General features: G+C 36.6%; 1 long non-coding RNA gene across 1 annotated transcript in view; it reads left to right on the top strand.

The window, feature by feature from the left end:
• LOC138386509 (uncharacterized) overlaps positions 1-11,703 on the top strand; it is a 53,030-nt gene extending 41,327 nt beyond the window's left edge. Inside the window, exon 3 of the long non-coding RNA XR_011233885.1 lies at positions 11,472-11,703. This is a non-coding gene — a long non-coding RNA (uncharacterized lncRNA). The remainder of the gene's footprint in view (positions 1-11,471) is intronic.
• Positions 11,704-13,018: the final 1,315 nt, after the last annotated feature.

Here is a 13,018-nt window from a genome sequence, read left to right as displayed (position 1 = left end):
TTAGAAAGGATTGACATCTTTTGTTGAGTAATGATCCTGGTAGATATATCTTATTTAGAAATTATGTTTGTAGATCTTGTAATAGCTTTTAATAAGTTTGCTTCCTATAAAGTAATAAGACAGGGTCACCCTTATAAAAACCATTCTCCTGAAGTTAGTTTTTGAGTCACATTTTTAATTGATTTGGTGCCCTATTTTCAGTTGGACATTTCTAGTTTAGTTTTTAAAGAACTCTAGAATTTTCAATGGGCTATTTAGTTTGGAGGAGCAGTGAATCCTGACACCAAACTAAGTAATAAAAACCATTCCTTGGAATTTATGCTCAAACATGGAGTATGTTGGACAATAGTTTTTGATGTGCTGGCTGCTGTGAAATGATTGCTATCCCATAACTGTGTCATAGTTTTCCTAAGCCATGGAGACGGTGTTGTTTGTAAAACTCAATTATTAGTATAATCTTAAGAGCATATTAATTGCCCAGGAGGTTTATATATTTGTTCTGTGCATGTGATTAAAGATCACGGCAGTTTATACGGCATAATTTTAGAGATGAAGAAAATGACTATTGTAATACTCGCTACTCTCAGTTTCCTCTACAGCAATGCCCTTACACCTTTCTTTTGCAGGCATTTTGTAGCATCCTAAACAGAAGGATATTGCAGGGAGCTGATTCTGCTTTGATCCTTGTGCTTGTTGTCAAAGCGCTTGGGATTGAAGAGACTGTTGGCTACAATTGACTGTGACAATTAGGAGATGATCAGAGCCCTAGAGTGGAGCACTTAAAGGGTAATTTACATGTCAGTTTGTTGAATAAAAAAAAAGATATTCAGCTAAGATTTTTTTTTCCCCCTCAGAGCCTTGTAAACTGCAATTTGTGCTCTGGTAAGAAAAACCTGGCAGAGGAGTTAGGATAGCCATTACCATTTGAAAAGAAGCAATCAGAAGGCCGCCGCTGAGCCCTTTGTCCACTAAAAATGCTGATTTGCAGGCAGTGAGTGAAAAAGTGGAACCGTCACTAAATAAAACCGTGAGCTAGGTAACTACCCTCCACCCCAACCCTTGGTGGCTTTTTACTGTTGGTTAAAGGTTTTTTTTTTTTTTTTAATGTATCATAAATCCTAAATTTGCTATCATTACAACATTATTATTGGTCATGAATGTCCTTCCCTCTCCCCTACACCACCAAAATAATAAAAGGATGCATTGAGAGAGTGGTAGGTGGAATACAAACCAACCGTCCATGGAAAGGCTGAAGCTACCAGTTGTATCAGATTTTTCTCATTCTTTTTCCTTTTGTGCACCATTGCAATACTCCCCTTGTCATCCTTTCACTATGCTATTTTTTCCTCTACTATCAATGTACTCCTAGGTTTTTTCATTTATATTTATACTGCAGTTTGGGAACAGTATTTCTAACCTTAACATGATTAGACCATTTATTTGGGTGCACTTGGCTGGCAAAGTAATGTAGCATAAATCCAAGATTTACTTTTCACATGTGATCATTTCTATACTCTTTTATTAGCTAATCCATATATACAACTAAAAAAAAAAAAAAGCTAGAAAGCTGAAAGAAGAGAATTGCCAGTAAATAGATGATGGTAGTAGTTATACATCATCCATTTAATTGTCAGATAGAATAAGAAAAACTAAAATTATTTCAAAAATCTTATAGTCTTTTTTTCCTGGAAATCATTACTACTACCACTATTACTAGGATATAGTTCCAAGATTTTCACTTGCATAATTATCTGGAAAAAATTGTCAATGTATCTACACAATCATCTTGTGCAGAAATGTAAATTTGGTGTGTATTTAATTCAAGGATATGTATTAAATTCCGATTGCAGATACATTTTACATCCTATTAGTGTTTTTTTTTTTTTTTTTTTGATATTTGGTTGTGGTGAGGGGCATTTACGAGGGTCAGCATGGGGTTCAACATGAGTTTGTCCTTATCAATAAGAGCAAAGAACAGAAGCCAGAGGCTCCAACTCTGGGCATGTATCTGCCTATGGCTGTTCCCCCAGGTCCTTCACCTGGACACCGAGTCTGGGTTTTAAGGCCACCCTTTTGTGAAAGAGTTTACTATCTTACACCTCCAAATAAGAGGACTTTTATTTCTTTTCATTTGCTTCTAATATCTTAATTTCTTAACAAAAAAAAATTTTTTCCCCAAGGAATGCCTTGTGAAGGAAGTTGTGTGGTCTATTTTTGGGGGGTTTCTGAAAATCATAATAATCAGATTATGGAGATTAGTTGAGGGAAGACAGCACATAGACAGACATTGGTGTCTTCTCTGACTGCTTTGCAGGAAGGCCCTTGGCTTCTTTATAAAGTTTTTAAACTCTCTAGTTTGTGTGTGTGTGTGTCTGTGTACATGCCCGCCTAGCAATGAACACATAAGCAAGAATAAAATAAGATTGAGTAAGGTTATTAAGTGCAAAGAAGATAAGCAGAGAGGCAGTCAGACAAGGTCCGGGTTTCCCTAGCATGTGTCTGCAGGATGCAGGCAATGGTAAATCTGTATCAAAAACCAAGCACAGCAGGAGGTGTTCGTCTCCCAGGTAATGGGTGAATGATGAGCAGATGAGCCATCCTTCTATTGATTTCAGCATTTTGTTCCAGCCAGTCACAATTAACTTTGATTTGTTTTTACTTTCCTCTTATAGGTTTGCATTTAAAACACTCTTGGAGCACTAATTGTATAAAATTCTGGTAACTGCACATTCTTTTCTTAGAGAGGGAATGAGTGAATGAATGAAAAGGCAGGGATTGTTTGCCATTCTAAGCGGGGATCGTCAGAACATCTCTACTTGACTGAAATTGTTTTGGAGCTGGAACGAGAATCTTGCAGCTAAAATGAAGTGACCCTGCATGCAGGTTTTTGGATATTTCTCTTCATCAGAGAATTTTGCAGAACTGTTCTGGAACTTACAAGTTAATTTAAATTTTACTTATAAGACAATATTTAAGTCAATAATACGAAAACATTTTTAAGTACGCTTATTTGACTCCTAAGTAAATGGGAGCCTTTTGAAAGCTCCCTTGGAAATGTTTGAAATGAGTTTTTCCTCTTACCATCACAGTGTTTTTTCAATATACAAATTGCCATGTTGTGACAAAATAAATTATCGAAATGCTTTGAAAAGTTTTTAGAAACATGCCTAAGGAAACAATATGTAAATTGTTATAGTTAATTCATATGTCACTTTATTAACATTGTGCTACTGAAAAGTCCTAGAACCTTTAGCACAACATTCCAGAACATTTATTGTCTTGTTTTAATAAGTAGCTGTTTCTCTATAATTGTTTGGAGGTGGCACTGGGATTGTCAGATTTAGTAAATAAAAATAAAAAAATGCCTGGTTAAGTCTGAATTCCCAATAATGAATGAATAATTTTTTAGTATGAGTATGGCCCATGCAATGTTTGCATTTTATCTGGCAACCCTAGGGGAGATTTTGATTCGACAGAAATTACAACCAGGCATTGAATATATAACTTAATTATCTATAAATGATCATTTATAAGTGATTTTACCTTTTACTGTCAGATTAGATAGGCCAACCCAGCTTGCCCCCTTTAAATAGAAACCAAAGGCTTTTTAACTCCTTAATGCTAAGTTTAATTTCCTCCATCATGTTCCCAGAGAAAGTTATGACTTCTCATTTCAAGTAAGTAGTGATATCAACCTTACTGTACCATGGAGACTTCAGAAAAGATGGCGGAGTTTAGCTTACTTACACAGATCAGGCTCTGACTAGACTGTTTGGTGTTACAGGTATAGAGAGTTGAAAGATGCAACGAGCATATATAATATCTGTGGAGCCACATCTTTCCTTTTGTGGTAGTATTGTGACTATATAGGTAGCCAAGTTCAGAATCCTTGTGATTCTGATCCTGGTAGGAACTTCAGGGAAGGGAGAGATTCTATGTCCTTGCACTTTTATTTTGTTTCATTTCACTTTGGTCATAATAATCTAGTCGCTATGAAAGGAAGCTAAGCTAAAATGTGCAGGAACCCAAATATCTGATTTCTCTTTGGGGCCAGCATTCATGTTTGCTAGTACATTTTTCACTGTCTTGACGCTTTCCATGGCTTGTTGGAAGAATCTTTGGAGAAGATAAGTTTACAGCCCCGTGACCCATCCCCTAAGCCCCGCTCTGATTTCAGCTGTAGCTTCAGTGGACCCTTCCTAGGAAACCCTGGCTGTGCCAGGACTGTCTCACTCCAGAACACTCTGTGATTCTCCCGAATTTCTGCCTCAGCCTTCTCCAAAGTTGCGGGAGCTTGCTCAGTGCTTCCTCAGGCTTAGCATGGAAATGTGGGGAGAACTAACACCCTCAAGGGCAGTCCTCAACCAGTGTGAGGTGGGGGCCTGTGGACAAATATTGCATCCACCTATCATTTGAGCAGGTAGTTCTGGGAGGCACAAGCGTGCTTCTCAGAGGCCCTGTTTTCAACAACAGGGATCCTCTCTACCCTTTGGAACATCATTTGGCTTTTCCTCCAACCCTTTCTTACGCCTTCTCTTCCCTCACTCCTATTTCTGAGAAAAAACAACATGCATCCAATTCCCTGCGTCAGGATCTGCTTTCAGTGGAACCCAACTAAGACACTCCTGATGCTCTTCTCCACCCAGGGTCACACTTCTGTCCTCGCTCTAGTTCTAGATATTTTGCTTCCTTTGGTTCCATCAAGATTTACTTTTCTTCTTTTCAGAGGAAGAGAGTCCTGCCCCTGTATCTACTGCTACAACTAAGTTGTATTCATTCACCTCATTTGAACTCTCCTTCTTTATAATAAAACCATTATTGAATGCCCACTGCATGTGAGGGCATATGCTAAGAGATCCATGCAGATTGTTTTCATTGTCCCCAAGAAATAAAATCGGTATTTCTATTTTACAGGTGAGGAAACTGAGGCTCAGAGAGACTAAGTGATTATTTTTCAATACTATGACAATAGTAAGTGGCAGAATAAGCACTCTAGATCCCATTTTTCCATCTGATATCACAATAGGCACACATCCAGAGAGGTCTGGGAGTGTTGCAGTGCAAAGGTCAAATGCAGTAACCTTGAACTTCCGTGGACAAGGGAGAGGCTACCCAGAAGAAGCCACAGGAAGATCTGGTTTCCACTTGGAAAAGGGTGGCAGAGTTAATAACCCTTCTTTATGATTTAGCTTGGGGAATATGAGGACCCATGGCAGCTCTTTTCTGTCTGACTTTCTCTATCTTGACAAAATTAATGTATTCCATAAATATTAGAATTCTGAGCTCTTTAGGAACTGACTGCAGCTACATTTGGGGAGCAATAAACCTAGCATCTATATTGAATCTATAAACCTATCATCTTTATCTTATTGCATCCCTTGAAGTAGAGTTAAGGGTTCACCCATGCAAATCTTTCCTGACTTTTTATAGATAGAAATGCTATTCTCTTCAAATTGCCATAATGTTAGGGACTCAACTCTATGACATTTTCTAAAACATTTTCTAAATGTTTTCTAAAACATTTTCATGAGGTTTTTAGTTTTGAACAATAAATAAAACTGAGCCCAGTCTGAGCAACATAGTGAGACCCCATCTCTATAGAAAATTAAAAAAGAAATTAGCTGGGTGTGGTGGTGCACACCCATGATTCTAGCTACTTGGGAGGCAGAGGCAGGAGGATCGCTTGAGCCCAGGAGTTTGAAATTAAAGTGAGCTATGATGATACCACTGCATTCTAACCTGGGTGATAGACCGAGATCCTATCTCAAAAAAAAAAAAAAAAAAAAAAAAAGGTGCTGAGCATATGCAATTTCTATTTGTACCTTGCTGGTTACTGTTGGGTTTCTTATGGCAACTATAGTAACTAGTAGCCCCTCAAGAGTGAAAGCATAAAGTATAGCAGTCCTAATGCCATGTCACTGGGAGAATTGGCAACATCAGTGAAACATAACAAAGTTAGATATAACTTATCTTTTTATGGTCACCAATAGGAGCTATGTAACAAAAGTAGGTTTTGTTTGTTGGACTACAAGACTGTAAAAGAGAACTCTGTCAACGTGTTGGATAAGAATACTTTCAGGCAGATTAAATACAAACCAAAGGAATCTCAACATGGGTGTAAATGCCTAAAATTCTACTCAGAGGATTTTTTTTTTTTTTTAGTTCTTTGTGTATGTGAACCAAACTTGTCTTTACCTAAGTATTAAGTTGTTATTATTGGTTGAATTCTAGTGAATAATTTGAAATGTGAATAATAGAAAGCAATATCATTATCAATATATGTTTAGTTATATATGAATTACTATGTATGGATCCTAATTAGGATTAGGGTTTATGAATCAGTGCAGCTAATATGTGAATAAATATAAATTACACAACTGACTCAGCTAGAAAAATTAGATTCACGTACACCTTTACATAGCTAATGCTAAAAGTGGGAACAGACTCTATCCAAAATATTTCTTAGACCAAACTTAGAAAAGTCCAAGGCATCTTTTCTTAAAATGCCTGAGGTCATACTTTATATTCAATGGCTTTTTCTGTTTTTAGAGGTGTATATCTTAAATTATAAACATGTATATATGAACTAAGAAGTATTCAATATTTTCATTAGGCAGACATTTGTGACTTTAGCTTTCATTGATGGAAGCATTCTCTTCTCTGTATTAATGCCAAACGCTATTTGAACCAGAACAGTTTTTGTTCTTGGGATCTAAAAAGACAGAGTCTGATGAACCCACACCCTGTTATAGCTGGGAGAAATATTTTCTTCTTACACGTATGTCGCCTGAAACTGTCGGCAGGTTGGGACTACTACCAGAAATTAGGGATAGAGGTGACAGGTTGTGGATCCTCACCAGTCACTATTCCAATACCAAAGAGCCCTTGGGATGTAGCCTGACATGCTTGTGAGACAGCCATGCTTTCTCGCCTTTAAACCCGGGGCTCGGGAAAATTGTGTCAATTCTCTCAAGTAAAGATGAACTTCCTTGGGAATATTGGCTGTTCTCTCCATTTAGAAGCATATTGAGACGATATAGTAGATTTTCACAAACTTGAAGCTTTCAGAATGACCTTGCTTGCCCTTTTGCTTACTTTGCAAGTCAAGATTGACTTTGATACAGAAAAGTTCTCTCCAGTTCTTCCTTATACGAATGAGAATCGGCATGGCCAAGATTACAGAGTGAGTGTTATGTCCCTGGGTCTTTCCACCTTGGTCTGTTTCCCCCGAAATCCTGCACATCAGTAGGTTCCAGTGATTCTTTCACAAATTCTCTTATAATTGTCTCTTTCTTTTCATTTCTACGATCACTGCTCACCCTAGTCCATTTTTACCTTATAACTGAATGATTTAAATGGTTTTCTAACTGAATTCTCTGCTTCTACTTCCCTTCCTTTCACTTGCATAGTTAGAGGAATCTTTTTAAAACATGAGTTTTGGTTCATCACACCTCAAAACTCTCAAAGATTTTTACTTAATAGCTTTCAAAATCTATTTCTTACTTAATAGCTTTCAAAATCTATTCCCAATCTCAGAATGGCCAAATCATTCATGGTACATTCATTAAAATTATAATTTCCATTAAAGACAATAATTCTGGGGCAGCCATTTATTCAACAGGTATGTGTCAACTGTCTACTGTGTACCAGCCACTGTGCTAGGTGTTGGGAATATCGAGGTGCCTAGTCCTAGTCCACAGAGCTTGGAGTCTAGAGAAGTCTAAACACAACCATATTTATGAATATACACTTACAAACGGAGATAACCGGTCTGAAAGGCAGGCCTATTGTGTTTTTATAAACACATAGCAAAGGATTCAGACTACTTAAAGGGGGTCAGAAAAAATTCTCTGAGAAGGCGATTGATTCTTCAAATAAATCTGAAGGATTAGTTGAAGTTACCTAGGCAAAAGGTGGGGAGGCAGGGAGATGAAGAACATTATCATACAGATGGAACAGCATGTGCAAAAACCTTGTGCAGGACAGAACAGATACATTCAAGTTACTTTTAAAAAGCTTGTGTGGTTGAAGGAGACAAAGAACAAGAGGAAGAATAAAGCGAGATGATGTGGATCATCCTGTGGATTGCGGTCATTGATACAAACTAGCAGTTTCCAACTGGGAACTGTTTTGCACCTCCTCTCCTTTCAGGGGACATTTGGCAATGTCTGGAGACATTTTTAATTGTTACAACTGGATGGGGGTTTTATTGGCATCTAGTAGGTAGAGGTGAGTGATGCTGCTAACATCCTACAATGCACAGGATAGCCTACTACAGCAAAGAATTATCTGGTTCAAAATGTCACTAGTGCTGAGGTTGAGAAATCCTGACATAGACAGTAGCATTTCTTTAAAGACTTTTGAGAAGGTAAGAGGGGATGCCATGACCAGATTTGCATTTGAATAGCTTATTCTGGCTGTAATATAAAAAATGATATGGAGAGGTGGTCAGAAGTGAGTTAGTATAGTTTTCTAAAAGAGTAGGTGAGAGATGATGGCAGCTTGGACTACTATGATGGCAAAGAAGATGATCTATTTTTATTGCCAGGGAAAATCATTCACAATGCATTCTTAGGGGGCAAAAGTCAAATCAAAAGATGTTCTGCATAGTATGACCTTGTCTTTGTAATAAAATATTTGCAGGTGCATATTTGCATAGGTAAAATTCTGAAAGGCTAGATACTAACATGGTACCATGGGGGGGCAAAATTTTAGTTTATATATCTATTTATTTATTTACTCTTTGCTTATCTTTATATTTGCTATACATTGAACATGGATAATTTTTATGATAATGAAAAGAATTAAGTAAAAATTTCTGACTCCAATCTACCTTTCCAAAAAAATATTATGGCTGAATTATGCAGACAATTGTGATGCTATATGCACTTATCATATTTTCCTTCAAACATTTTCATAACAAATATGACAGATTATAAAAATAGAAGCCAGGAAAAGAAGGGGAAATCAAGTTTCCAAAGGATGATATCCAGTTATGAGTATTAACTAGTATTTCTTCTTTTACTTTTTTGGGGGCATGTGATTCCTGGGTCTTTTTGTATACCTGCTGATTAAACCAAATTCTCATTTCTCCAGAGTGGTATTCTTTTTTTTTTGGAGACATAGTCTCGCTCTATTGCCCTGTCTAGAGTGAGTGCCGTGGCGTCAGCCTAGCTCACAGTAACCTCAAACTCCTGGGCTCAAGCAATCCTACTGTCTCAGCCTCCCGAGTAGCTGGGACTACAGGCATGCGCCACCATGCCCAGCTAATTTTTTCTATACATATTTTTAGTTGTCCAGATAATTTCTTTCTATTTTTTAGTAGAGACGGGGTCTGGTGCTTGCTCAGGCTGATCTTGAACTCCTGACCCCCAGCGATCCACCTGCCTCGGCCTTCCAGAGTGCTAGGATTACAGGCGTGAGCCACCACGCCCGGCCCAGAGTGGCTATTCTTATTCTTGCAGCCTAACCCATGAAGTAAAGGGTCTGCTCATTTTTTCCAAGAGCTAAATTGGTGTTAGCTATTATAGACTTGACACAAAATCTACTTGTTAAAGGAAATGCTATAATCCAGTACTGCTTGTTTCTAGATGTATTTTGGCATACCACTTAATCTCCATGGACCAGAATCTCTTCATCTGTTCTAGTTCAGAGAGCATATCTTATGATTCTATGATTCTAATTTTTAGATATGTTTGGATAGTAAATACTGTCATGGTAATGATGTGGCTGAATAGCTAGTATGTTAATACTTCAAGGTAGATTAATACAGGGTGTTCCAAAAGTCTCCACACAAAGAAAAAATTTTGTAAAATTTTGTAACGAATATTTTGTAAATAAAGGTAGATTTAGCTACAATTTCCCATTTTCCCTGTGTAGGGCAACTTTTGGAACACCCTGTATAACTGAGACAGAAAGTCCCTACGTTTAAGTTGTTCCTTGCTTAATAGCACCTTTGCAAGTTACATAACTTCTGCCTGTCACTGGAGACCTGATTAACCATAATTAACTTATTCCCTAACAGTCTAGTGACCATAAAGGGGAGCAAGACATCTGATATCCAGGCAACAATTTAGGTACTGACAGAATCTAGTTTATTAATTTTTATTGTATTATTCACTCGTTCTCTAAGTGTGATGTTTTCTAAACACTTATTATAATATTTGACATAGTATTTAGAATAAGCAACTAGTAACATAAAAGTAGTCCACTGTAACTACTCATTACAAAATATACAAACAGAATGGTCTGGTGGAATAAGGCCATAGAAAACAGGATTTCCAGACACACTCTGGTTAAGTTATTGCTCAGCTCTCCTTTCCCTAATATTTTAAATAAGGGAATTGAAACAAATGATCTCTAATTTTTTTTGCAGCTCTATGTTCTATGCATTTGTTGAGGGATGATTAACAACATAACTATATAAGATGTGCTATAATTGGAAGGATATACTTTCATTTTTCTTGACTGTTTCAAAGTTTAATAAGTTTAAGTAGAGTACTAACATTTTCTGTGAGACTCTGAGAATACATTAAGCCTTTGACCAAAACTTGTTTTTGACGTATAGACAAAAAATAATTAAGGGTTTAAAAATGTTTTGGCCTTATTCACATGTGTCAAAAATCCAGCAATAAAAAAGGAAGACTTGCTTCATTTGGAGACGTGTACACAGGCTTTTGTTAGTTCCAGGATGATAACAAGGTGTTAGAATCATAGAATGTAGAACCACAGATTGATGCTTGGCACACTGCCAGAAAATACAGAGTTGAAAGAACATGTTAATTTTTGTGTATTCTCTAGATTTTGTTATCCAGTCTCAGGCTGTTTGATCATTTGCTGGGATTCATATTCTACTTCTAATTCTTGACCTCAGACTAATTCTTAGAATGAAAATATTATTGACTAAAGGTTAGCTGGAATTTAGTAGGTTATGAATACAGATGGCAAGAAAGGTAACACAAGAAAAGTTAGCCTGATCAATACTAAGAAAATAGTAATTTTAATATGTCATATGTTATTTGGAACACTTAAAAACACATTCATCAAGGCTGAAAATGTGTTCAGAATATCAGTTATTTTAAATACTGCTCCTAAATATTGTGCAAATCAAACTACTTTTATATTTTACATTCATAGCTTTTTTATTATTTTTCAATCTCTGCAACTTTGAATTGGGCCACTCTCACCAATATTTCACACCTGAGATGGCAAATTAATACTGCTGCTGTGGCAATAAGATTTGATTATTCTGACTTCTCCTATTGAGGAAGAAGTTTACAATGTTATCAATAATGTTCTTTGGCAGTTAAATGTTTTAGATTTTCTTCTTATAAATACACATCCTATACATATTGTGCATTTCCATGTTATCATGATTGATACTTATAACTGTAAAATATTTATCACTATAGTGTATTAACAACAAGGCAATAACTAGAATTAATCTTATGCTAAGTGTTTGCATTTTCCAGAGGTTCCAACACCTAAGAGTGGTATTTGGCTAATGGTGGGCCAAAGGAACAAATAAAGAAGACACTCAGGACTCTTGGTAGAAAACATTCAAAAATTGATTTGATATCAGATTTAATGGGAAAATATGCCAATAAGAAAATGCATTTTTTTCAAGATTAAATTCAGCATTTGTTGCTTAATAGCATTTGTCATCTTCCAATTCTTCATATGTAGCAAATTAATTTCAAATCATTTTGCTCTTCCAAGTGCCTTTGTGTATTGTATTTCTTTTTTCATATCCTTTTGGATAACATTTGAGAAAAAATAAGACTACAACAGTCAATGATTACATTCAGAATGGAAGACAGTTGTAAGACCAAGGAACAGGTGGAGTATGTACGATGGGAATATTACTTTTTGTGCCACCATTTTGTAGCTCCTCAAAAAAAAAAAAAAAAATTAGCAAATGGTGGATATTGTTTCTTTACAAAAAATGGTTCTGTACTGGATCCATCTGTGAAGTATAAACATGTCATCAGCACTCATTTTCCATCTCCAAAAAACATTCCCCATGTCCATATTTGATTTTCAAGTGCATCTGTGCACTGATGGAAGCCCTCCCAACATGCTGCTACACAATTGCAGAACCCACACATTTCTGTCTTTGAATCAAGCTTTCACCAGAGCCTGGCCGCCCCTGGGTAGATGCTTGTTTCGAAGTTGCAAAGGTCCTCTGGGTGACCCCAATAAAAAAGAACTTCAATGTCCATGGTAAGGTTAAGTTATTCCTTTTTGGGAGGTGTTATTGCCCCATAAAGTTTTCTCTACTTTGTTCAAAAAAAAATTTTTTTGTGTGTGTGTGTGTGTTTTAGAATTTTTCTTTTTATCCCCATGCTATAATTACCTAATTATTAGCACTTGTACTGCTGAGTTTCTCAATGACTAAACTCACATTTGAGAAAGAAAGTGAAGATTTTGGATATTGGATTGGTTATTCAGGAAGTTTAGGCAGAAAAAGCAGAAGTTCATTTCAGAAAGTTGAAAGGCAAGCATCCTGAATTCTAGCAGTCCCTAACGTTATTGGTAATCACATAACCTGAAAGCATTTAAAACATCACTGAAAAAATTTCATCTCTTCATAAACACACATTCAGAAGTGAGCTCTTTGGTAAAGGAGGAGATTTTATTTTTACCTCATTATTTTCCCTACACAGTGCCAGAGTTACCTTCGCTATAGAGCAAGGAGTAAGCTTTGCCTGTCATTTTTAATCAGGTTGTTGTAGGTAATTTTTGTTATGCCCCTCATTACTGAATTGTTTATCAATAGGTGCAGCAAGTGTCACTAGCTTTTCTCATCAAACCAGGTCTGACAAAGCAGCACAGTGCATGGGAAAGAGGCAGCTAGGTGAAACTAATGCCATAGATGTTTGATTCATTAGGAGCTTATTGTTAACGGGGATGTCTGATTGTAAAGGCTCAGTCAAGCAAAAGAGTGCAGAGTAATCAGTCGGATTTATAGTTTGCAGGGCTCAGAAAAAAATCAACATAAACCTTTGGATATAGCAGA

The sequence above is a fragment of the Eulemur rufifrons genome, chromosome 1 (assembly GCF_041146395.1).
Source record: "Eulemur rufifrons isolate Redbay chromosome 1, OSU_ERuf_1, whole genome shotgun sequence".
NCBI classification, from domain to species: domain Eukaryota; kingdom Metazoa; phylum Chordata; class Mammalia; order Primates; family Lemuridae; genus Eulemur; species Eulemur rufifrons.
The sequence above is the reverse complement of the archived record's forward strand: the minus strand, read 5'-3'. Positions and strand labels throughout refer to the sequence as shown.